The following is a 24,726-nucleotide window of genomic DNA, read 5'->3' on the forward strand; positions in this document are numbered from 1 at the left end:
GGATCATTAGGATCTGTGAAACAAGTTAAAACACTGATGCGAGTCAAGTCTGGTTGACCGGTTTCTTTTTGGGAGTTATTTTCTGGCAGTGGATGCCACTCAGTGAGCAGTGCACTGGGAAGGGAAAAGAAAGCAACAGCTTCGAGCTTGCAGCCTGCGCACCTGCCCCTGCAGACATGGATGCACAGCTTGGGTAAGGCAGAAGAGCCTGTAGCAAGAGCCCATGACCCCAACAGCATGAGTATCAAGGGAGACTCTTGCAAAACGCTGCTGCCCAGAAGCTGGATTTGAAGTGTTCTGCCACCTCCCTGGCTGTATGGCACCACCTAGGTAGACAGGAGTGACCTCAAGGAAGCTCAAGCAGGGACAGGGACAACACATCAGGGCCACAGATGATGCTCCTAGGGGGACCCCAGAATCTTCACCCAACAGTGTGATGTTACACCAATGGCTGGACTGAGACGGACATCAGCTCAGGAAAGGAGGAACTGTCCCATTGCTTAGTGAGGCAGACTCAGAGTAGGAGACACCTAGAACCAGAGGAAAGAATAAAGACAGAAGCAGCCTGGGCACATGTCTAAAAAGAAGGGGTGATAATACAGTCATGGGTAGACCAGGAAATAGGCTTAAATCCTCTGAATATCAGATATATAATGCAACATTAGTGAATATATTGCTTTTAGCACAAGCTTAGGTCTTATTTAAGATCTCAGATTTCATTTAAGACAAAAGTGATGATTTAACTGGCATAACTGGAACTTGTAGTAGTAAGAGATATATCTGGAATACTGATACATATAAAGATGCATAGCTTATATATAGACTGGCAAAGAAATCTAGGCAGCATCTCTTGGTATACCAAGGATGATGCATATTCTTGCTCTGAGGTCCAGAACACAGAAGGAGGAAGAACTGCTAAATTCTCTAGTTAATAATAAAAACGGGGGGGGGGGGGGGGCGGGGGGCAGAATACAAAAACACGGGAGAGGGCAGAACAAAGCCCCAACGAAGAATATTAAATGGATCAGGCTACCTGATAACAACTGACTCAATGGAAATGGGGGAGTACAAGCATGAGATATCTGGTAGGAAGCGAAAGCAGCAGGAGAGTGAGAGTCTTGGTGCTTTTGGAGCAATATTCTCGCATAACTGATAGGTCAAGTAATCAGTAGGGAAGTGCCTCTAGAGAGGAATGTGTTGGGGGTAAGAAGGTGGAAGGAAACTCATGCAAAAGTGCCTTTGAAATGATGAAATCTGCCATACGCAAGGGATCAGGGACTGCAAAACAGAAATGCCTGGCTTCAGTACGTTAAAAAAAAAAACAAAACTGCTAGGCAAAAATTCACGGAGGGAAGTTTAAAGGAAAAATAAATCAAGGTGAGCTCTAGTTTCTCAAAGAAACAATATTTTGTGCTTAAAAGGCACAGGCACAATAACATCTCAATGTGGAAGAAGGATCAGAAGACTTGGCAGCATGACGAGCTTTTCACTTACCTCAAAGACAAGAAGAAAGAACACTAAAAGGTTACTGAGCAGGAGTTAAAAAAATAGCATGAACATATAGGCAGAAATATTAGAAACATCAGGGCATAAAAATGAAATGAAACTTGCAGAAGAGAAAAAGAATTTGTTACCCTTTATATATATATATTAATACCAAGAAGACAGTCTGGAAAAGTGTTGTTCAAATAGAGGGAAAGTTATTGAAAAATGACAACCAAAGAGGCAATGTTGGCTTGATTTTTGCTTTAGTCCTTGCTAAAATTGCCTACTATGCACAGGGGATTAATACAGTTAATACTATGACACATTATCACTACAAAGGTGTTCTACCCTCTCCTCTGCCCATTCCAGGGTGAGATCAGTCCTCTGTCCAAGTCAGGTATTTCCAGACCAGCAGGGTGGGACAAACCACCTTTTAAATTCCCTACAAAACCAGCTGAAGGCATCTCAGATACCTCCCCCTTGGTCACCTGTGAGAGCTCAGACAGGTATGGTGCCAGATGTCAGGACAAAGGCAAGTGCAGTGCCTGTCTTCAAGGGCAGAAAGAGAAGCAGCAAAAGGATGCTACATCAGTCAGCCTAGCTTCAACCCTCTGAAAAACTCTAAAACAAAGAGTCTGCATGTATGTGAAAGATAACAAAAATATAAGCAGCAGCAGATAAAGAAGAGACAAGTAAAAAAATCATATCAAATAAAATTAATTTCTTTTCATAATGGAGAAGTTGTTAGATGTCATTTATCTGGGCTTTATTATAGCTTTTGACACCATCTCAAACAACTTTCTCATAAATAAACTAGGGAAACATGATTAAATGAGACTACTATAAAGCCATTCCCAGGGAGTAGTTATTAATGATATTCTGTGAAAACAGAAGGACACTGTGAGCAGAGCTCTGCTGGATCTGCATAACCTAGTTCTGCTCAGCACATTCATTACTGACCTGGACGATGAAAGAGAGCACACTTGTTAAATCTGCAGACTACATGAAGCTGGTAGTGACTGCAGACACACTGGAGAACAGGATTAGCATCTAAAATCATGTTGGCAAAAATTTAAAAAACATTGTTGAAAAATTAGGATAAAGTTCAGCAAGGACAAGTGCAGAGTACTGCAAAAGGGAAAACACACGTAGATAGGGTTGCCTAGTTGGCAAATCTTCAGGAAGAGATGCAGGTCTTGTAGTGAATCGTTTCTGCCCATGAAGTCTGGCTGTTGGGAGGAAAAAAGGGTCATTGTCCCAGGACGTGTCAAGAGGGACAAAGCCTACCAGGTGTGTGAAGTATCTCTGTAGCCTCACGTAGGGCTGGGAAGGTCTCAGCAGTAAAACCTCACAGTTGAAGCAGAGTGCTGACATGACTACCAGTCTAGAAAATGTGACTTATTAGGAAATACTCATGAAATTAGGGCCTGCAAGTCTAAAAAGGAGAAAGCATTGCAGGTGGGGTGTGAGAACACAAGCTAAAGGTCCTCAAGTACCTAAAAATGGCCCCACAGAAAAAAGCAGTCTCTCCCTCTTGCCCATGTTGGAGTAATGGATGTGAATCACATCAGGGAAGGTTTAGGTTTGCAGTTAGGTACCACTAATAAGGATAAAGAATATCAAAGCACCAGAGGACACTGTCTCGGGTGACTGGAGTCTCCTTCACTCATGGTCTTTGCAGTGGGTTCGACAAATACCTGCCAGGAGCAATGATTAGAGCCAATCTCTCTTGGGCTGTGGGAAAGAGTAGATCTCTCCATTTCAATCCCACTTACTTTTTTCCTTTCAGTATCATCTCCTGTCTTAGTGAGAGCAGAGTGAGATGTCATACAATGGGTAACATCCAGCAAGTTATAACATTGACACCCTTATCATTGCTTCAATGGAAAACATCAGTATAGCTCCCAGGAACCACACAGGGTTCAAAACCATTCAAGCGCTAGAGGTGACCAAGGAGATCAACCTTTGAGGCCCTTTTTGGCTTAATAATTTAAGGAGTTTTGCTCTTAGCCGGTTAATTTCGACATTGGGTGGACATGTTACCAGGCTGCCCTTTGCAAACTATCCCCAGAGCAAATGCGCTGCCTCAATCCCAAGCCTGCAAAACACGGGGCTCCTTGAAAGCAGCTCACAGTTTTAGCTCCAGAGTCTCCAAATCTCCTCTGTGTTGGCCAAAGGCACAACTCAATGTTGACTTCAGCTTCAGTCCTGCAGTTAGCCGGGCAGGATGGAGCGTTCAGGGGCATCTGCATCCCACACAAAGCTCATCCGTCGTTCGTTCAGCAGCATTGCCGTAAAGCTCCCCCCCTCCATGCACAGGCGTTGATCCAGAGATAGGGGATGACAGCCCACTCCACCCAGTTGGAGGCAGGCAGCCTTCAAAACCCCATTCCTCCTCCTGCAAGAAAAACTGCAGGCATCGACACACCGTGGGTTGCCTGTCTATGCCCCTGAGCTCACTGCAGAGCCATGGCAGACACTTTAGAGATAATCATGTAGATAATTATACAGTACTTTCAAGGGATTTGATTTTCTCAAACAAAACCTTCTGGCTTCGGAAAAAAGACTCTGACAAGCACAAATAGGAAATATTCCTTCCAGATGAAACAGGCGGCGCAGCACTGAGCTGAACACCTCTGTGCTGGTGAGAAGTGGGGCTCGGTCTGTCCAACACCAATGGGAGTGAAAAATAGAAAGGTGGCAAATTGTTCATCAAAGGAAAAAATAGATCTGCCTGATAAAAATGGCAAACTCAACACTAAGATGAAATTGATTTTTGCTCTTGACTTCCACCAAAATAGACCCAAGACCACACAAGAAAGTGTACTGGAGCCACCACCACCTTGCTTACTTTCTGTAGGTGACAGACCTGACGAACCATCCCACCGCCTCACATGGAGTACAAGACTTATGTACAAAACACTCTGCTTTTCTGCCCATCCTGGCATTGGCACTTGCCTGGAGTAAATCAGGCCAGTGCTGGGAATGGGCAGCCCTGAGGGGACACAAGTCCCCTGTTCTCGGGACAGAAATCCCTGTTGCTGAGGACAACTTTCCACCGAAGAGATTTTGTCATTGTGGCTGTGAATCTGTTGGCTACTGATTCCCACTCTCTGGCCAGGGATTTAATCTCGCATCCTACCTGGGTCTCAGTAAGTGTGGTCTGTTGAGATTCTTTTGTTTGCAGTTTAAAGGATAAAGTAAATGGGCTAAGGTTTTGCAGGTAGGATGTTTGCAGTGTAGGAATATCTCAACTGTAAAGACACTGGCGTGGGAAATCCTACTTAATTTGGAAACAATTTTAGTCCTGCTCAAATAGCAGGATCATGATGGTGCAGAGACAGCACAACCACTCAGTTTGAGGAGGACCCTCAAAGGGGATTACCTCTTCTTGGCCTCTCAGTTTGGGAAGACCCTCACCATGTTGAGTACTGGTTTTAGGACTCAGATTTACCCTCCTCTGCTGCAGGAGCCCACAGGCTGCACCCACAGCCAACCCAAGCATGGGACAGGCACCCTCCTTTGCAGGAAGATGAAACTTTTGGGTCAGATGCACTCAGAGGATCAAAAAGGTGCCGAAACAAACACTTTGACAAAACATGGTCCTTTCTCACCCAGCAATGCCAACAGCCCAGGTATGACTCCTCTACATCCACCCACAGAAACAACTAGCCACTTTGCGCAGCGGCAGCCTGCCCAGCCCGGGTATGTGCCTCTTCCCAAGGACTTGCCACCACCACCCAGCCAGTGGAGGAGCCTGGTTCCTCCCTGATCAGCCACCATCCACAAGAAACCTGCTGGACATCATCAAATCCAGTCCCCAGCTATCACAGCAACTCTCTCACCCTCAACTCAATAAAACTCATCAAATTTTAACTTAAAGAGGTTTTACACCTCTGTTATTTTGCTGGAAAGCTGTCCCACCACACCACATAGTTGGAAATGGTCTGCATCTTAAATGCATTCATAATCAGTTTATACCTACATATGTGTAGCTTCTACAGCACTCTGCTCTTAGTGTTTATCAGCTCTTCTCACCTTCATCCCTGGAGTATTCACAGCCGGAAAAATCAGCCTTTACCTGCCCTTCTTCCATCCAGCACTCTCACATAAGATGTTCTCTCAAAGGCTGAAATACCACCCGCGTAAATGAACTGGATACCGTCATCTCCCTTCCCCTGTGAAAGTTTTCATTTATGGCTCAGGATGTAACACACCTTTTTCTTCATCTCCAGCCTTGTAGTTCAAAATACAGAGTTAAACATAGGTGATGTATGTGAAGAGAGGTTGCTTCTTTTAGGCTTTCTTAAGGAAGAGCGATCTTAAATGATTGTTTACAGGAGAATAAGAGTATTTTCTTTAAATGAGTTGAGGCTGGAACGGTCAAAACGCATACAGGGATATTCAGGGCATAAACACAACTCTTTTTTTCTGACAAGTTGAACTTTTTCTTCCTACATCATCCTCAAAGGAGTGATGTAAAGAGCTCCAATAATCACTTTCTCATAGGGGGAAAAGGAAACATAGAGGCTCATAAAAATGTCCCATTACTGATTTTTAAAAAGGTGATTTGTGCAAACAGCCAACACGCAATCCTCCAGGATAACCCCTCTGGCACTTCCAGCCTTGCCTAAACCTCCAGAAAAACATAAATACAGTTATTCCAAAAATTCCTTTCATCCCCTGAGTGAGATCACTTTATAATTGCTTTAAAGGTTATATTTGCCAGATCCTGTTAATCTTTTATATATAGATGAAGGCATTGTACTTGTTTTCCTAAAGTCATCTGGGCATTTCTGCACCAGAGAAATAAATCCATTATCAGCAAAAGACGTTAATTTACTAATTTCTATTCAAGTGTAGCTTTCATTTCTTCTACTTTTTAGTTAGCAACTACTTGCAAAAAAGTAACAATGGGAAAAAAACACCTAGGAATTGAATTGACTTTTTTCACTAAAAGACTGCTATTGCTGAAACACGGTTTTGTTGTAGTGGTCCAAGGTCTGAAATCCTTCAGGACAGTAGCTAATTCATTTTATTCTGGATTACCCAGTGTTACAAATAAGATCTGGGCACATGGTTATGTTTCTGCTGAATTAGCCAGAGTGCACATTTACAGGTCAGCTTTATGCTAGCCACAGGAAGACTACTGATATTTGACCTGGCAATAAAAATTTAAATCTTACACTGGCAGGCTTTGAGAGATTTTGAACAAGTTTGAATTGACAGTGAGTTTTATAGCAGTCAGCATTTTGTATCTCATGTCCTCAATGCTTTTAATCCAGCTGTAGGAGCCCTAAAGCTGGATTTACTGCACAGTCAAACCACAGCCTAAGGTTTGACCTCAGCACAAGTGACCAACAGGAATACAGAGGCACGAAAATCGGGATTTCTATTCCTTAACATCAGCTGAATCCTCATCTGAGCTTGTCACCATGGGCTCCCATTCTGGCCAAAGGAGAGGAACGGCATCTCCTAGGAAATGGTTATCTGACCTGCCGTAGATCTTCATTTTCAGAATAGATGCATGACACCTTTCAAGTGCACTTTCTGCTCCATTGCCTGAAAAATGTGTGGCTAAGTCAAATACAGATATATGAATATGATCAAATGAATCCTACTCTAAAACATGTAGTTAACCAGACAAATTGGGCACAAAAAACCATTCTAATATAGCATAGCTAAATAAAGGCAGTGGCAAACTTTCTATCAACTCTTGCAGAGAGGATCCCTACGATGCCTTCGTAACTGCTTTGATTTTCAAGTATTTACGTTGACTACATCAAAAATCAAAAGACCTGTGCAAACATCTAGACTTCCTACATCAAACCTAGTAATTGCCAGGATGTTTATAGTATCAGCCCAAGCAAGCCCTGAGAACAAAGAACAGTTCACCAAGAGGACACTGAAAGAGCCAAGCGTAGAAATGCAAAATTTGTGTAGGAAATGTTACACAATAAAAGGGGCAGAGGCAGTAAGGCATAAACCTAGCCATATGCTTGGATTTGTTTTGAAAACCTCACCACCAGTATGATAACGCGTACAAACGGCTCTCTATTGGAGGTGTTTATTTACCAGGTGCTCTCGTAGTATGCGAATCGCTGGCATTTTTATGAAGAGGGAATAGAGATACAAAAAGGTATGCATCCCATACAGACTCACCGCAAGCCTTCCTGTAGCCACAATACCACTGGGAAATTTTGTAAGTACCATACGTGTCCCTGCAGGGCACCATGTCCTCACGCTAAGCACCCATCCTGGCAAAAGACACATTGCTTGAGGGTAAGCAGCCCTCCTTCCCTTTCACACCGTCCTACCCACTGCCTGTGCTGCTCTGCCATGTGCAAGGTAGGCAAGGTGAGGCCATCCTCCCCTGGATGGTGGGAAGGCAGCAAGGCCCCCCTAATTCCTTCTGCCCTGGCCCCGGATCACCTGAGCACAAGGTGACAGCAACACAACAATGGATCAGTCTCAGTCCAGGAACAGTTGGTTTAACACCACCGGGAGGTCTACAGAGCCTCCCACCACTGGTATGACTTCAAAGATCATCAGGTATGTCCTCTGCAGCAGCATTGCTCAGGAGAAACTGCTTCACTTCTCACAAAACCCACCACTGCCCCTTGGTAGGAGCTGCTTGTTGCTCCTAGAGCCCTGAAGCCATCTACTGCCTCTTTCATCTTTATTTCCATGTCTATACAACTCTGTATCACTGCACTCCCACCTTCTTTCTTTCCCACATTTCCCGAGGACATTTCTCTTCTACTCAGAAGTCTCCACAAGGCTTTAATCTCAGCTTTATACAGAGCCCAGATATGACAGGTCCCATAAACAAGCTCATACAAAGAGCTGCATTTCCAAAACATATTGTGTGAAATTATACCAGAACTCGGGGTTCCTGCTGTCCTGGTAGTTCCTTTGGACCAGGAACATGATGGGATTTTACCGCTATTACTAAAACATTATGAACAGGTGAGTGCTGAAAAAACGTTTGCTGTATGTCAGCTGGTAACAGTAAAACTTGGAAGCGTGGTCTTGACCAAAGCCTCCGGCTACCACACCAAGGTCGGGCAGCACAAGCCCTGCCCTCGCTGCAGGTTGCCGCAGTCTTGCCTATGTTCAAGTGGCTGGTGTCCTCTGCGGACAGCAAGTGAGATGCCTTTTGGGAGGGTGAGGCATCGTGCAGGCAGCCCCGGTCTGGAAGCAGGGAAAGCCAAAGTTGTGTTACACATGGTAATAAAACGCTGAGCCAGGGCCCCAGTGGTGCAGCTTCACAGTTTTAGGTCTTTCATATATTAAAAAACAACCGGGTTGTTTGACCTGCTCAGCTTGGTAAGGAAACCTTGCGAGTGTACTTTTTGAGCTGCCAAAACTGCTGTGGTGCTAGAAGAGATTCGGGGAAAGACACAGCAAGCTTTTAAACTGGAGAGACTGCCTGGCTCTAACCAAGGGACAGTATTTTCCATCATTCAGTTGAATTAAAAAGAAGACGGCAGGGGAGGAAGCATCCGTCTGGCCATCCATTATTAATGAGAGGATCAAATCTAAAACTCTTTCTAACACTGATACAGAAGCCCTTTGGTATGATCAAATTATTCTCTTCAGTCCTCACCCTCTTTTTACACAAACTGTCTCCAGCAGCCAGACTCTTCTCGAAGTCCAGGTCAGGTGGGACAATGGAAAAGCTTTGCAATTTCTAAATGACTTTTTAAATCTTTCCAATATTCTTTTACGCTGAATGTACTTTGAGTATTGAAGGAAGATAGGCTTGCGTTTTTGCATTCATTTAAACCAGAATGAAATGACTTATTTCAAAGACAAGACTTAAAATCACCTAATTCTCACATGACCTAACGTCCCAGGCTATATAAAAGCAAAAGTCCATAGCTGTCAGATAGTTAAAAATATCTATCTACCTATGAGCCCTTAAAGACACACAATTTTGTAGCAGAACAGAAAAACCTTGCTTAAGGAAACAAATTATTGCAAGCTTGTTGAATGATGGAAGAGTTATATTTAAAGAGTTTCTTGAAGAATGGTGCACATACAATTCTGCAATTGTCCAGCATCATCTGTACGCCAACACGCCTAATCATCCTTTGGATCTCTTCCACTTGCTGAACAGTTCAGAGCTAGTGCTGGGAAGCACCACTGTGAATTTTCAGAGTATTCAGAATTCATTTCTGACATCATTTATAGAAGCGAAAACCTAGAGTAACATAATTAAAGTCAGCGATGCTTTTCTGGATTTACTTTACAGTTGTGTAACCACAGCGGAAATCTAATTTTAAGTATGCAGATTCCTAGAAACATCCCCTTACCAAGTTTTAAAATAGAACATCTCTCACACACACAAGCACGCAGAGAACCAGTCAAAACTACAGACACATAAGTAACAGAGTTAGACTTCAAATTTACATTTAGGTACCAAAATAAGTGACCCAGTTTTCAAAGGCCCTCACAAATGTCACCTACTCCTGTGACGTTGAAATGAGCACTCATCTACCTACACCTCGATAGCCACAACCCCAGATTTCTCAGTTGCGAGGCTTTCTGAAGAAAAGGACTGGGCTTCCATGTGGCATTTTGAACACTCCTATAGGAATGTACTGTACACTCCAGTTCTTTCTGAAAATGACACTTGCATAAAATAGCAACCAAAAAAGGCTTTGTAGATCTGTAATAATTTTTAAATGCTTCCACTCTTCTCAAGACCTTCCTGTGGTAAAGACCTCTGCAATAATTATTCATAAAACAAGAAAATGCAAATGACATGTTAAGTTTGGACTGCATTGTCTGCAGGAGTCATGAATCCAGAATTACAAACAAACCACAAACATCTGATGTTCTAGTACTGCGACTCTATATTTATAAAACAAACATGCCTAACAAATTGTTTGAATTTTGAGTGATTTTGATAAGCACCAAGAAAACATACAGCTTAAAACCCTACCAACTGAATACCATTGCAAGACGGACTGATGGGATTTTACTGTTACTTAAAGGCCACAATTGAAAAAAAAAAAAAAGAAAGAAAGGAAAACGAAGCTGTTTTCTATTATCTCTTAACTCTGAATTAAGACCAGCAAAATTATTATTATTACCAGATTTAACAAGATGCATTTCCATATAACTTTTCCCAAAATCCATTAATCAACTCTAATCTGACCTAAGCACTGGAAATAATTATCAGCCAACTGTGAGTGCTCCCAAGCAACTGTGCCAAGTAGAGCTTAAGAAGGGACTCTCAGAGAAGATCTTTTCTATCTCGGCTTTACCAGATCTTGTAACACTGCTCACTTACTTATCCTCACCAGTGGTCTCTTTCACTTCCTGTAAACTGTGTCTCCTTTAAACCTACGGATGTTCAGATAACAGTTCACATCTCTATCGCCAGTATCTACTGGAGGCATTTGCCTTCAACACTACATAGTCACACTTCACTCATTCTCCACAAAGGGTCAATTTAGCTGTGTGAAGCACTTTGACACGTTGGCAGGGCTCAGCTTTCCTCTATACAGCCCTCACAGGCAAGCAAGAGCCCACATGAAGCCAACTACCCATCGCTATCTTAGGGAGTGCACCTCTGAAACCAGGACATCGCTTTGACCACAGCCAGCAGCATGGTGCACCTGAAATGCAGGATTTCCACAGCTGGAGAGTCAGTCTCTGCACTCCGCAGTTTTAGTTTAGCTCCTGATCCTGCTCTGAAATCAATGCAGGGTTTTTTTGTGGCAACAAGGCCTCATCTGTGACCTCTGAAGGACGTAAGCCACTGAACCATAACCCTGCCATTCCTGCCTCTGTCCTCTTAACCTCCAGCTGAACTACAGCAGCCTCCCAAAGCATGCACGCCACACTGCATTTTTCTTTCCTAAATTGAAGGTTAACCCTGCTGGTAGAAACTAGCTGGAAGCAATGAGCTGTCACCTCTCAGAGACAAGATGCTGCTGACGATGCTGACCACAGCATCCATTTCCTTCTGCAGCCAGACCTCTTGGAGCGGGGATTCAGGAGCCTCAAACCACCATATACGTGGTAATCAGGAGCAAAGATCCTGTGTTCAGCAGCCTTAACAACACCAAGGACATAAGCTGTGCTCACCATGAAACCCTGTGTGACCCCAGCCCAAGCCCCCTCTGACCTTTCTCGGGCAATGTGCAATCATGCTTTTGGAGGCAGCCAAATTTTATGGCTGCTTCTGAGGCTTCACACGACCAAGCCCAGGATGGTCCTCTGGTTTCAGCAATAGCCGAACAGAGTAAAACACTGCAGCCTTTGGTCCAGTCCCTCTCAAACAGTTTTTTGGTCTGATTGATAATTATCTTTATTAAGAAAAAAGGAGGGGAGAGCGCAGGCAGTGGTGATAGAGCAAGTTCAGCTTGTTGGAATGTAGTTATTTCCACACTTTTGGCAACTGTTCAGTATTTTCTGCCAAGACTGTAGGACCTACACCCAGCCAGTAGAGCCTGTGCTCTCAGGATAACTTCAGGAGATACTTGCCTCCTGGAAGTCTCCATACAAGCTTTAGCAGAGTCCAGATGCCAGAACCCAGATACATACTGTGCAGACACCTATGCAGCTTTACTCTTCAGGGACCCCTGTTACCACCACATTTTGGTTAGGAGACTCTTTTTTTACCTATTCACACTACATACGATCTTACTAAACCCTCACTCAGTCTGGGACAAAGGTTTCAAGCACAGCAGTTGCTCATGTATCCCTTTGGTGCTTTAAAAAATGTCAGCGCTGAACTGAGCCCCAATTAAAAATACATACATAAATGTTATGGCCTATAAATAATTATTCAATGCTTTACCTCATCACGTGGTTTTATGCAGTCATTGTCTCTGCAAAGACAAGGAGCAAAGCCTGGAAAGCAAAGTCTTGCCTTCGGGCATTTTAAATATTCAAGTTTCTGAGCCAATGTTCTTATTGGGCTGAGAGAACAAAAGAGCAAGTCCATTCAGAGCAAACGCATAATAATCTTTACCATGCCATACACTATTGTTATATTAACCACACACTGGACTTACAGGAACATCATATGCACTTTCATGCCTTATTCTGTTCAGAGGTGTGTAACAGCAGATCATATTTAAAAGAAGCCAAGCAGGCTTTCTGAGACATGCCAAAGACTTAAGAACATTGAGACAAACCGACTCCCCCATGTACGCCCTCATCATAATCATTCTCTGTAACAGGATATAACCACTGAAAGGAAAAGACACAAAACAGAACCACCACACACCCCTGTTTTCCCCCAAACCCTTCTACCATTAAGCTTGAGCTTCAAAGCCAGCCATTAACCACTGAAGCCTCATTTAAACCAAACAGACTTTTTAAAACAACAAAAAAAAAAAGGGCTACTGCAATGTTGGGTTCAAATATTATAAATTAAATACATGTTTTTGTTTTTTTTCTTTTAAGAAAAATGCAAGAGCAGTAGGCAAAAATCCATATACTGAAAACTAAAACACTAATCCTGCAAACACTTCAGCAGCTAAGTAATTGCTCATATCAACAGACTTACAATGCATCTGTCTTATCATGTGCTTAGAAATAGGCTTGGATCAGGAGCTAAAGTATGTATATGTTGTCACCAGAATATTCCCAAACACTGTATGATATATATTCAATATTCAACATGTATTTCAGCATAAGAAATTCCAACCCACCTCTTCATATTTGAAAATACTTCTCTTAAACACTTTCAGCTTCAAAGTCATCAAAGCATCCCAAGCAAGACATTAAGATCCTGCCAAAGAGAGGGATTTATTTGATAGCGACATCACTGCACTATGTATCTAACCACACCAAAAAAAAAAAATATCCAATTTAGTGCTGTGACGACTAATGTTTCATTATGAGCAACCCTCAGCCAGGGAAGACCCAGCACCAGCAAGAAAAACAACAGAGAGAAGGGAATACTCTAAAATTGCAGAAAGAAATGCTCTTCCCAAGCAGGAGAGCTCATGAGGAGCAGGCATTGACAACCCAGCAGCCAGGAAAGCCAGAGCATGACGAAGTGTTGTTCTTTCCACCAAGCGCCGGACAGAGTGGATACACCCTTCCTCGCTTTGCAAACCCCACATTCTCCTGTTTTGGCAACAAGCAAGCACAGAACAGATTAAATAGTGGCTCTTTTCAAATAGTTGCTAGTGGGGTCCAGTTTGGGAAGGGTGGGTAAGGAAAGCAGGAGCAGGGTGTCACATACATCTTTAAAAAGATCCCATAAAACCTAAGCAACCCCCTCCTCCAAAAAAAAAAAGGGGGACAGGCAAAATACACAGAAATCATCTGCACATTGATGGCAGCAGGTGGCAGAAGAGGATTTGCTCCCCTGGGCCTGATCTGCCCTTGGATATGTGGATGCAAGATCACCGTCTTGGAGGCACAGCAACCTCTGTCCCTCGCTGTATTATTCGGTCATCTTCAAAGATCTTCCTGAACTGGCTCAAAACTCAGTGCAAATCCTGACGTGTGGAGGGCTCTCCAGAAGGAGAAGAGGCAAGAGCACCCCGGAGAACCTGCACCGTCCCTCCTCCCCCAGGCGCCCCAAGCAAATCTGCAGCCGCCAGAGATCAGTCTGTCCCTCAGCTCTGCCCAGGCGCTAAAGCAGGACTGTAACACCTCAAAGTCAAACTAATGACGTGGCGGCACCAAGAAACCATGTGGCAACAGCAGCTTTATCAGCAGCCTCAAAATAAGCTGGGCTGACCCCTCCAACGCCAACCCCAGGAGGGCAAGGTCCTCTTCTGTCTGTCTTCACCTACTTTTCTTCCATTAATTCTAGTAAAATATGCAAGACTCCCTTCAGATTTCTGCATTACTTCATATTTTGGATGACAGCTTAGATGATACCCAGGGCAGGAGCCGTCCCACAGCTGTGCTGCGTGGAGGGGGGCAGAGACACACCACAAACAAAACCTCCCCCGTGGAATTATTTCTTAGGAAAACATGCTGAATGAGACCACAAAAGACAAATTAGAAATTACAATTACAAATTAGAGTTAGAACAGTCATTACCTGGAAAAGGGAATTCTCCTTTAATTCACTTTTCTAAAATTATTTTTACCAGAGCCAGAAGAGCTCTTTTATGAACCTCAGTTGCTGCAAAGCACAGAAACTCATTCAATTGTCTTCATATCGTCTGGAATACAGCAATACCAGTCTTGTAACTCTGGGCTTTATCAGGTGAAGCGATTCAGTGTCATAGCATCTATTTCATGTATTATAGCACAATAGTTTGTAACTTTCGTTTCACTTTCTTTGTTCTGTCCCATGATAAAACACTGGGCAAGTATGTATATGTCAGCATGGCACTTTGTTTCTAAAAGCTAATTAAATATACATTCTTTAAAAAGGAAATATAGGGAAGTGACTTTGGAGGCCTAGATTTTAAGCCTCTCTCATTTTTTCTGACATCAGTTTGCTGAGCGCATATAATTTTTCCCTTGAATTATTTAAATGTCCCAGTGCTTTTCTCAGAAAAGGAAAACTGAAGACAGATGCCCAGCCCCAAAATGGAAAACCCTAAAAATAAAATCAAGCAGAGTTAGTAAAAAAATGGAATTTTCATCCACTGAGAAAACGCAGTATTTTAAAGAGCCATATTCACTGGAAAATCAGATTATAACACTTGTACAGCTCTGAAAGTTCCAGAGAACTATACTAAGAAATCTCCAAATATTTCCTTTTCTTTTACCCTTTTCCCTGCCTTCAGCCTTGGAAAGCTGAAGAGTTTGGGTGCCCAATACTGTTCCTGCAGACACGGCTGATGATTACACACCCTCATCCTGCCAGTCCTCGCTGCAAAGGAAAAAGCCTGCTGTGCGTGGCAGGAGACAAGCCAGAACAGGAGGTGTTGCCTGTTGTGAGGAACAACACCCCACACGAATTGCCACTGCCAGCTTTCCCGCAAGGAATAGCTATTTTACGGACTCTCTATTCTGCACCGACAAAACACACTGATAGAAAATTTCTCACCGTTTCTACAAAAAGCTCGGAAGTGCAAACCGTAACAAGAATCCAATAAGGAAAGAAGCAGAATTAAAATAGGATTTCTTAAAACCATAATCTGCCGAGAGATATTTTGGATTACTTTTTGTTGAATAGGCTTGACACGAGGTAACAGGTTTTTGTCATTTCTTTTGTTTTTTTAACCCTTGTTTAACCCATCAGAGCTACTCATCCCTGGGGTTTCCAACCTTGCAGCCCTGACAGGTCCTCCTGAGGAAGGGCAGCTTGCTCATGACTTCTCCTCCTGCATTGCAACACTGTGTCTGTACGTTTCCATCTTAAAGCTGCTCATCTTTCATTAAAAATTAATTTTCTTTCACACACACACAAAAAAAGAGGATGCAAGCAAGCTTTCTGGACTGTCATATGAGAGGGATAAAAATAAAGCAGACCAGCTTCCAAAGCAGAAGTAGAACACTTGGAGAGGAAGAGGGAAAAAAACTGCTGAAAATAAGGTTGCCCGGATACATTATCATAGAATCATAGAATGGTTCGGGTTAGAAGGGACCTTAAAGATCATCTTATTCCAACCCCCTGTCATGGGCAGAGACACCTCCCACTCCTTCAAAGCGCCATCCAGCCTGGCCTTGAACACCTCCAGGGATGGGGCATCCACAGCTTCCCTGGGCAACCTGTTCCAGTGCCTCACCACCCTCATTGTAAAGAATTTCTTCCTGATATCTAATCTAAATCTCCCCTCTTTCAGTTTAAAACCGTTACCCCTCATCCTATTGCAACACTCCCCATCTCTCCTGTAGGCCCCCTTCAGGTACTGGAAGGCCGCTATAAGGTCTCCCCGGAGCCTTCTCTTCTCCAGGCTGAACAACCCCAACTCTCTCAGCCTGTCCTCATAGCAGAGGAGCTCCAGCCCCCTGATCATCTTCGTGGCCCTCCTCTGGACTAGCTCCAACAGGTCCATGTCCCTCTTGTACTGAGGGCTCCAGAGATGGATGCAGTGCTCCAGGTGGGGTCTCACCAAGGCGGAGCAGAGGGGCAGAATCACCTCCCTTGACCTGCGTTATGTTGTAGTTCATCATTTTAAGATGGAAGGAGATGTGCAAGGTTTAGTTTTAGCCTCATTATCCATGTGGCCGCAGCTTACTCAGACCCCAACCTGTCCCATGTGCCCCAACCAGCCCCGGGGCACATGTTGCAGGAGAGCCATCTCCTACCCCAACCTGCTGACCACCCTCTGCCTTCAACTCAGGGACTCAGGACCCCAAACGAGGGACAACATCTTGGTCGCAGCCCAAAGCGGCTATGGTGCATTCAAGCAAAATCATTGTAATGCACCTTAATGAAGATCAAGCGAGCAGGCACCAGTCTACCACTGCTTCAGACACCCTGGGAGTGTGAGCTGCAATGCTAATCTTTATACTTAATGCAGTAAAGGCTTCGGAGAGCAGAGATTTATTTGAGAGAGCAGACAGAAATCCAGCCAGGCTGCCCTTTTCAACCAGCATGCAGTGAATCAAGAGCAGGACCATGCCCTCGAAGAGGGATTTTTGCTTTCTTCCTCAGCAAACAAGTCCCAGCCTCCCCCAGCATGCACCAGGCACTGTCTCCCCACCATCTCCACACTGCCTTTCCTTCTACCACACTCTCCTCCTACCATCATTACTTTGTGATGTTGTGACCAAAACCTAGCCTGCTCCAAATGTTTTCCATGCCCGAAAAGCCCCACAAGTCTGAACCACGGCAGCGGCTCAGGGGGCTGAGGGCAGGATTTTCAACACCCTCCAAAGGGGCTTTTAGACCCCCCAAGCTCCTCACTCTAAAACCAAAGGTTTCTAAAATCCATACGCAGCCTCAGCAAACTTCAGGCATATTTTCAAGTCACTAGTCTAGAAGGAAACCTCATCTGGCACTGGGAGGCACATTTAGTTATTTTTTTTCTCCTCTTGGAAGCTACACAAAACATTTATTGTCATGAGGGTGGTGGGAAAGTAGAAATACAAAATCTGACAATCTAGCTACAAAAAAAAAGTTCAGAGCCCAACCAGGTCATCATGGCTGAACAAGCTCCTTGCTGCAGCTTTGGGGATGCTCGATGTCCTCAAGTGCTCCCTCAGCCCAAGGATGCAGACAATGGCTGGGCTGAGGCTGGTGCCCCCCGACTGCTCCGGGGGAAGGAGGGCTGGTGGGTGCACTCAAGCCAGGCTGGACACCCGGCCACACAAGTGTTAGTGCTTGCTAAAGGGAAGGTGCAGGACCACGCACCAGCAGCGAGTGGGACATGAGCCCTCTGATAGTCTGGTTTTGACCTCTCTTGGGTCATCAGAGGCAGTCACTGAGCCCTGGTTATCACAGCTCAGCTGACTTGCATGAATTGGTATCTGATGCAAACTCCACTGTGTGCCTGAGACCTGAATTTCACCTCCAAACATATTATAATGGCTTGTTCTCGAGTCACCTCTAATTTTTATTGCCTGCTGCAAACCAGGCTTCATGCAGTGCTGTGAACTGTCTGTTGGGGATATCAGGTTTAAAGGTCTCGCTAATCAGCTTTCCACTGAATAATCAGTGAAAATAACCTTCCTTAGTTTTACTTACATATATACCACTCCTTGAACATGACTGACTGAACAGCACAAGGAATCTCACTTGTGGATGTAGGCAAACATGCACGACCAGGTGCTAAAGAGTACGGTACCACAAAAATTATCCTTGCTTTGGAAAGAAGAGATGTCTTGGCACTAACAAATATAAAATCTTCCTGAAGCACGAAATATGAAGCTTTTGTTCGCACTCTAGGGAACTATTAAGTCTTACAAAGCTAAAGGATAAATGCTACTTTAACACCACTGAAAACAGTTACTTTTTGAAACTTATGACCTGTTTAGGGTCAGGGTATTTCAGTGGAGCTGTATGTGTTATCATGATTACTACACGTCTTCCAAGCAATTTTCCTGGACTTACATTCAGCAGGAAAATATAAAATTAATCTCAAGACCTGACAGCTTTAGACTTCCCATTCTCTGAAAAGCCCTTAGGCAGGGAACTTGCTGCTAAGAAACCCAAAGGTCTGGAAAAAAATCAAAGCGACTTTTTGCAGCCATGGGGATCCAGACCATATCTCTGGCTGTACATAATTTTTTAATGTCAAATATTCTTTGCATTAGCATGCTTTTCTGTCTTGGGCAAGGACAAAGGGAGGTAAGACTTCTGCTTTCTTGATTTTGACCTAGTACAACCGCCCTCAAAGGTTGACTGCCCTTTTTCTGTCCGAGAAAGAATACTAACCTAGTTTGGAAGGTGCCTCAATGGGCCTCTGCTCCATCTCCTGGCTTGAAATACGGTTGAACAGAGATAGCCCATCCCTGCAGATTCCTCCACAACAGATTTTTTTTAAATCTCCACCGATGTGGATTCTCCAGCCTCTCTAGGTAACTTCTCCTGGTGACTCCCACCCTTAAGGTCAGAATTTTCTTCTGTAACATCTGAATTATTCCTCCTGTGCTGCAAGCCTATATCCATGGGCCATTTTCTATCTGGTGTTAGAAGAGGAGGGGCTATGAGAGCTTGCATCTTTCTCATCTTCAAAATTCTTGGAAAATCATGGACCCAGAGCAAAGGAGAGAGAAGACTAAAAGATACAGACTGGGCAGAATTCCTGTGTTAGTTTTATTCTCACATTACACAAATTTGTCATTTTTATTTTATTCTAAATGCTAATGTGTGGCAACACCAGCTGCCAATTTAGAGAGACATACTTGGCATGCCAAGATTTATGTCACTAAAATTCGCATCCCTTACTTAATTCTCCTGATAGTCACCAACCCTTCCAGAAAGACAGATTTACTTGGCACTCTTCAAAAAACACTTACTTGATGAACGATGCTACCTCAAATCACGAGCCTCCCAAACTCAAAGCTCTTTGTCTAATGAAAACTATTACTGCTTTTTAATAAGTTCTTCAGCATTTAAAAATAGCACTCCTAATTTCCTGCTCCACCGAGCACCACCTTGACTTCAAGTCAAATTATTCACAACCTCTTCTCCACCAGCCCTGGGGGATACAAGTCTTGCATTTTGGGGCTAAGTACTTCTCTCAACAGCTGTGAGAAGCTCTCTGAAGCAGGAAAGAGCAACTCACTCCTAACAGTATCAGACATCAAAGCTAAGCCACCCTTTTATTCCTACTATTTTAACCCAAGTGTTGTAGGGTGACAAGCAACAACACTAGCAGGATTTCTTCGAAACAACTTATATTCAACTGCATTATATTGTGGGAGAGCAATAGTGTTAATTCAAGAGTCCACCAAAGGGATTAACATCACCATGCAAGCAAGATTTAGCAGTTTTGGCTTGCTCTAGTTCTCACCAGACACTTTTCTCCCAGGAAAACCCCAGAGGCAAAATACTCACCTACAACACAAAACCAAACAGAAGTGTGTCGTACTGTGCCACAGTGTCACCAGCCTTGGCACTAATTTTTAAAGCAGCTGTTTCATCCACAAAACTAGTACGTGGATCCTGCACAGAGCCCTGCAGAGAACATCAGATCTTCTAGGCATCACCCTAATATCCAAGCATGCAAACACTCCAAAAATTAGCAGAGCCTTCACATGGGTTGAAACCACCCTTCACCCCAGTATCAGCAGCATCAGAACCCATCACACCCGCAGGGCACAAACAGCACCAAGACCAATGACCTTTATATTCTGTTGCCTTACCCTTTTTCAGAAGTTGTCATTAAACACTTCTCCCACCTCTTCTTGAATTTTTTCAGACCTTCAAACACACTAAATTTCTTCACACATTTTTGTAAATGACTTTTCGGGTTAGCTTATTCCTTCTTGTTGACACTTCATGCATTTCAAATATTCTTTCAGGTAATTGAATCTCTTAAAAGTCTGGTCCTTTCCCAAACTGCCTGGCTTCCTGGAAACCTGGCATTCATCAAATGCCTTTACAAATCTCCCTGTTAATTGTTTCATTAAAACATATCCTTCTATGCTTACATTTTTGTTTGTTCTGCACAATATCTGCCTTTTTAAGTTCAAACAGAATTTTTTAAGGACTTAGGTGAAAACAGTGTTTTTCTGACAGAATGCTGTAATTGAGGGCTTGGTCAAATGGTAAAGTAAATATCGAACACCTTGAGAGCTCCACAACTTTGTCATAATGGTCGTCTTATATTATTTTTGATTCTGCAACCTATGCAATAGGAGAAAAAACACTCAAGCACATGCTGCCTGCATTTTGGGATTCAGTTATCCAATATATTGAAAAGACTTTGTGCTCAGATGCTGTGGATCTGTGAAACAAATACCAGCAAGTTCTTTCTCTGCAAAGTTTTGTTTGGGCTATTGACCCATTTAGTTCATGCAAACTGTTTTTTTCCTAAATGCACAAGTTGTTCATCTCAAGGAAAAAAATAAAATCCAAACCCAATCCCCGGTTTTCCACGTGGATAAAACTCAAGCTGACTCCAAGGGAATTACTTGCAGAGGTTGTAACTGCAATGGTAAAACATCATCCAGAGGCCACTGCAGAAAGAGGGCACATGAACACAGTGCGAACACATACTCATAAACCATGAAAAGGTCCCTTTCCAGTATTTAATGCTGACCCTCCAAATACATTAAAAAGTCCATTAGAAGCTTTTATTCCAAAAGTTTAAAAAAAATACTCCACTCCAAAAGTTTAAAAAAAATACTCCACTCACATTAAATGGTAGTGTTTATCCAAAGCTTCCAGGCAACTCAATAGCAGCTTCTCCTTAATTTTCTTTTTAATATTGTTGTGGTTTAGGCTGGGCTGTCCACTAAACAAACGACAGATGCTCTTTTAACCTCTCTCTCTCAAGAGAAGGGAGAGAGAATAAGGGAGAGAGACTTATGGGTTGAAAAGAAAATTAAAACTACTTTAATGAAAGATTAATAATAAAAAGAAAATATAATAATATCAATAAGAATGTAAAGAAATATCTATAACATATACAAAACCGGTATCGAGCTCCCAGGATGATGATCACATCACCAGCAGACACTGGCAAAGCCCCAGACAGGACCTGGATTCTGAATCTGGATTCAGGAATGTACGGATCGGGATCAGAGGCAAACAAGGAGACAGAGTCCTCCTCAGACACTGGCCATTGAAGAAAGAGGCTGACCTCTTTGATTCCTCAGCTTTTATACTGAGCATGGGACAGATGGAATACCCTGTTGGTCAGTTTTGGGTCACCTGTCCTGTCTGCTCTTCCCCACAGGTGTGACCCCTCTATGCTCTTCCCCCCTCTCCAATGGGGCAAATAACAAAGTTAGCTGACCTTGGCTGTTATAGCAATAAGTATAAGCAGGATTTTCTCTGTATACCATTCCTTGGTATTAACTATAAACATCAGACCTTATTTGCTAGAAGCAAACACTGTCTGAAAAATATGCAGTTAATTTCAGAAAGTATCATTAGTCAAAAGAGACTTGATTGAAAAGTAAACTTACTGAAAGGAAAATTGTTTCTATTCTACCTCAAACCAGGACAAACAACTTTATCAATGATCTGGACGAGGGGATCGAGTGCACCCTCAGTAAGTTTGCAGATGACACCAAGTTGGGCAGGAGTGTTGATCTGCTTCCGTGTAGGAAGGCTCTACAGAGGGATCTGGACAGCCTGGATTGATGGGCCGAGGCCAATGGTATGAGGTTCAAGAAGGCCAAGTGCCAGGTCCTGCACTTGAGTCACAGCAACCTCATACAACACTACAGGCCTGGGGAAGAGTGGCTGGAGAGCTGCCCAGCAGAAAAGGACCTGGGGATGTTGGTTGGTAGGTGGCTGAACATGATCCAGCAGTGTGCCCAGGTGGGCAAAAATGCCAACAACATCCTGGATTGTATCAGAAATAGTGTGGCCAGCAGGACTAGGGAGGTCATTGTCCCCCTGTACTCGTGAGGGGGACTCGAGTGAGGCCCCACCTCGAGTACTGTGTCCAGTTTTGGGCCCCTCACTGCAAAAAAGACATTGAGGAGCTGGAGCAGGTCTGGAGAAGAGCACCGAAGCTGGTGAGAGCTCTGGAGCACAAGTTTTATGAGGAGCAGCTGAGGGAGCTGGGCATGTTTAGCCTGGAGAAAAGGAGGCTGAGGGGAGACCTTATCACTCTCTACAACTGCCTGAAAGGAGGGTCTAGAAAGGCGGGCGTCGGTCTCTTCTCCCAAGTAACAAGAGATAGGGCAAGAGGAAATGGCCTTAAGTTGTGCCAGGGGAGGTTTAGATTGGATGTTAAGAGAAATTTCTTCACCAAAAGGATTGTCAAGCATTGGAGCAGGCTTCCTGGGGAACTGGTAGAGTCACCATCCCTGGAGGTATTTAAAAGATGTGTAGATGTGGTGCTAAGGGACATGGTTTAGTGATGGACTTGGCAGTGCTAGGTTAATGGTTGGACTTGATGACTTTAAAGGTCTTTTCCAACCTAAACATTCTATGATTCTAAGATTTGCAAACTGAGACAACCTTCATTCGTGTGCATGACTTTCCTGTCATAATGACACAAGTGATGCAAACATGATATGAGTTTCTATGAAATAAACAGGACATGAGCATGCAATGCCTAAGACACAGCAGGTCCTGCCTCAGTTTTCCTGTGTACAAAGCTTCCATGATGATTATTTTTCCAACAGACTGTTGCCATTTTCCTTCAGATTTTTCTTCAGAATATCTTTCTTTTGGTACATAGATGGATTTGGGGATGGGAAAATTTTAGTCTAGATTCTAAGAGAAGTTGCCTCAGGCAACTAGTTAAAAAACAAACTTTTGACAGTGTGCCTAAATATATATGTGCTTTTATATATATACGAAGAGAAAACACACACAGGACAATCTATTCTCCTAGAGAAAAACTATCAAAATAACTAATGGTTCCAAAATAAGGCTAAAATTGTGGGTGTAGGACAATTTTTTTTAATAGCACTGCTTGGGAAATGACTTTTAGTAATAATTACAGGTATGTGAATTCATTAAGTAAACAGCATATTCCCTAACTTTTTATGCTAACACTGCCTTAGCCTTATTAAATATGCAAAAGAATCTGGACTTTGGCCACAGAACATTTTTGTACTGCCTTTAACCAGTGCTTTCTGAAATCGATAGCATCCATACGCTCCAGTGCACCGAGCTTGCTCCGCTGGGGTCAGGAAAGAGGCCCAGTTTAATACACACTTAATTCAATTAAGAGCTACACAGCAACAGCCTCTAGTAAATTTTAACCTCTCCTCCACGCATCGTTTACTAACCCACCATTAATTAAACACAGTTATTAAACTAGTGTGTTTATAATTACTGTATTTTCCATGAATGAACAAAAGCTATTTATGGGATCCAACCAAACGGTGCTTGTTCATTCATGGTGCGGGACTGAATGCAGATGCCTGAAGCCAGCTGGCATTTCAACAGCACAAACAGCAGTCAATAGAGGCATAGAGGCAGGTCAGTACAAAATATCTTCTGCCGAGAAGAAAACACCATATTGGAATATTTCAAATTCCTGCTTTGAATATTTACTGCTAAAAAAGGCACCACTGCCAGCTGCCTGGATACCCAGAGGAGCTAGTGCATGCAGTAATAAGTCCAACTCACAGGTATAATCCTTCTGCAGATCTAACAGGTTGCAATCCATCGTCTTTGTAAGGGCACTTGAAATACTTCGTCACAAAGTGCCATTAGGTATTAGGAAATATTAAATACTAGTGTTACCACCACCCTCAAACATGTGTCTCCCATCAAACAAACCTCTGGAAACCATCTGCTTTGGATGGTGAGCGATGGAAAGGCATGGCCACAGATGGTTAACTGACAATTCGTCTGTGTAACCAGTGGTGCGTCAGCATGGAACACCCAAACCTGCCCAAGTGGATGGGGTTACAGGATGTGCAGCCCACGCCTTCCCACTAAATCACGTTCTCCACCTTCAGGTAAAAAGATTAAGAGTCTTCATATGAAGCAGCAGATCACTTGGCACATGGGTTTGACATTGCATGTGGTCTAAGGCAGCTGCAACGCTCAGATTAGCCACAGGTCTATCATCATACATTATCAAATTTAAGCAAACTAGTCAAGTGACAGCAAAGCCAGATAAAGAAAGAATTTGTGCTTACACCACTAATCCAGAATGTGTAACAAACACATAAAAACTGACATACAGATTTTAACTAAAAAAAATATGGGGTTTTGTCTGTCTTTGCAAAAATAAAACGCTAAAAAGTTTTGTGCTTGGGGTTTTTCATT

General features: G+C 43.3%; 1 protein-coding gene across 3 annotated transcripts in view; it reads right to left on the reverse strand.

The window, feature by feature from the left end:
- PDZD2 (PDZ domain containing 2) overlaps window positions 1-24,726 on the reverse strand; it is a 214,755-nt gene that overhangs the window by 148,040 nt on the left and 41,989 nt on the right. The window lies entirely within an intron of this gene.

Source organism: Larus michahellis, chromosome Z (genome assembly GCF_964199755.1).
Source record: "Larus michahellis chromosome Z, bLarMic1.1, whole genome shotgun sequence".
In the NCBI taxonomy this organism is placed as follows: Eukaryota; Metazoa; Chordata; class Aves; order Charadriiformes; family Laridae; genus Larus; species Larus michahellis.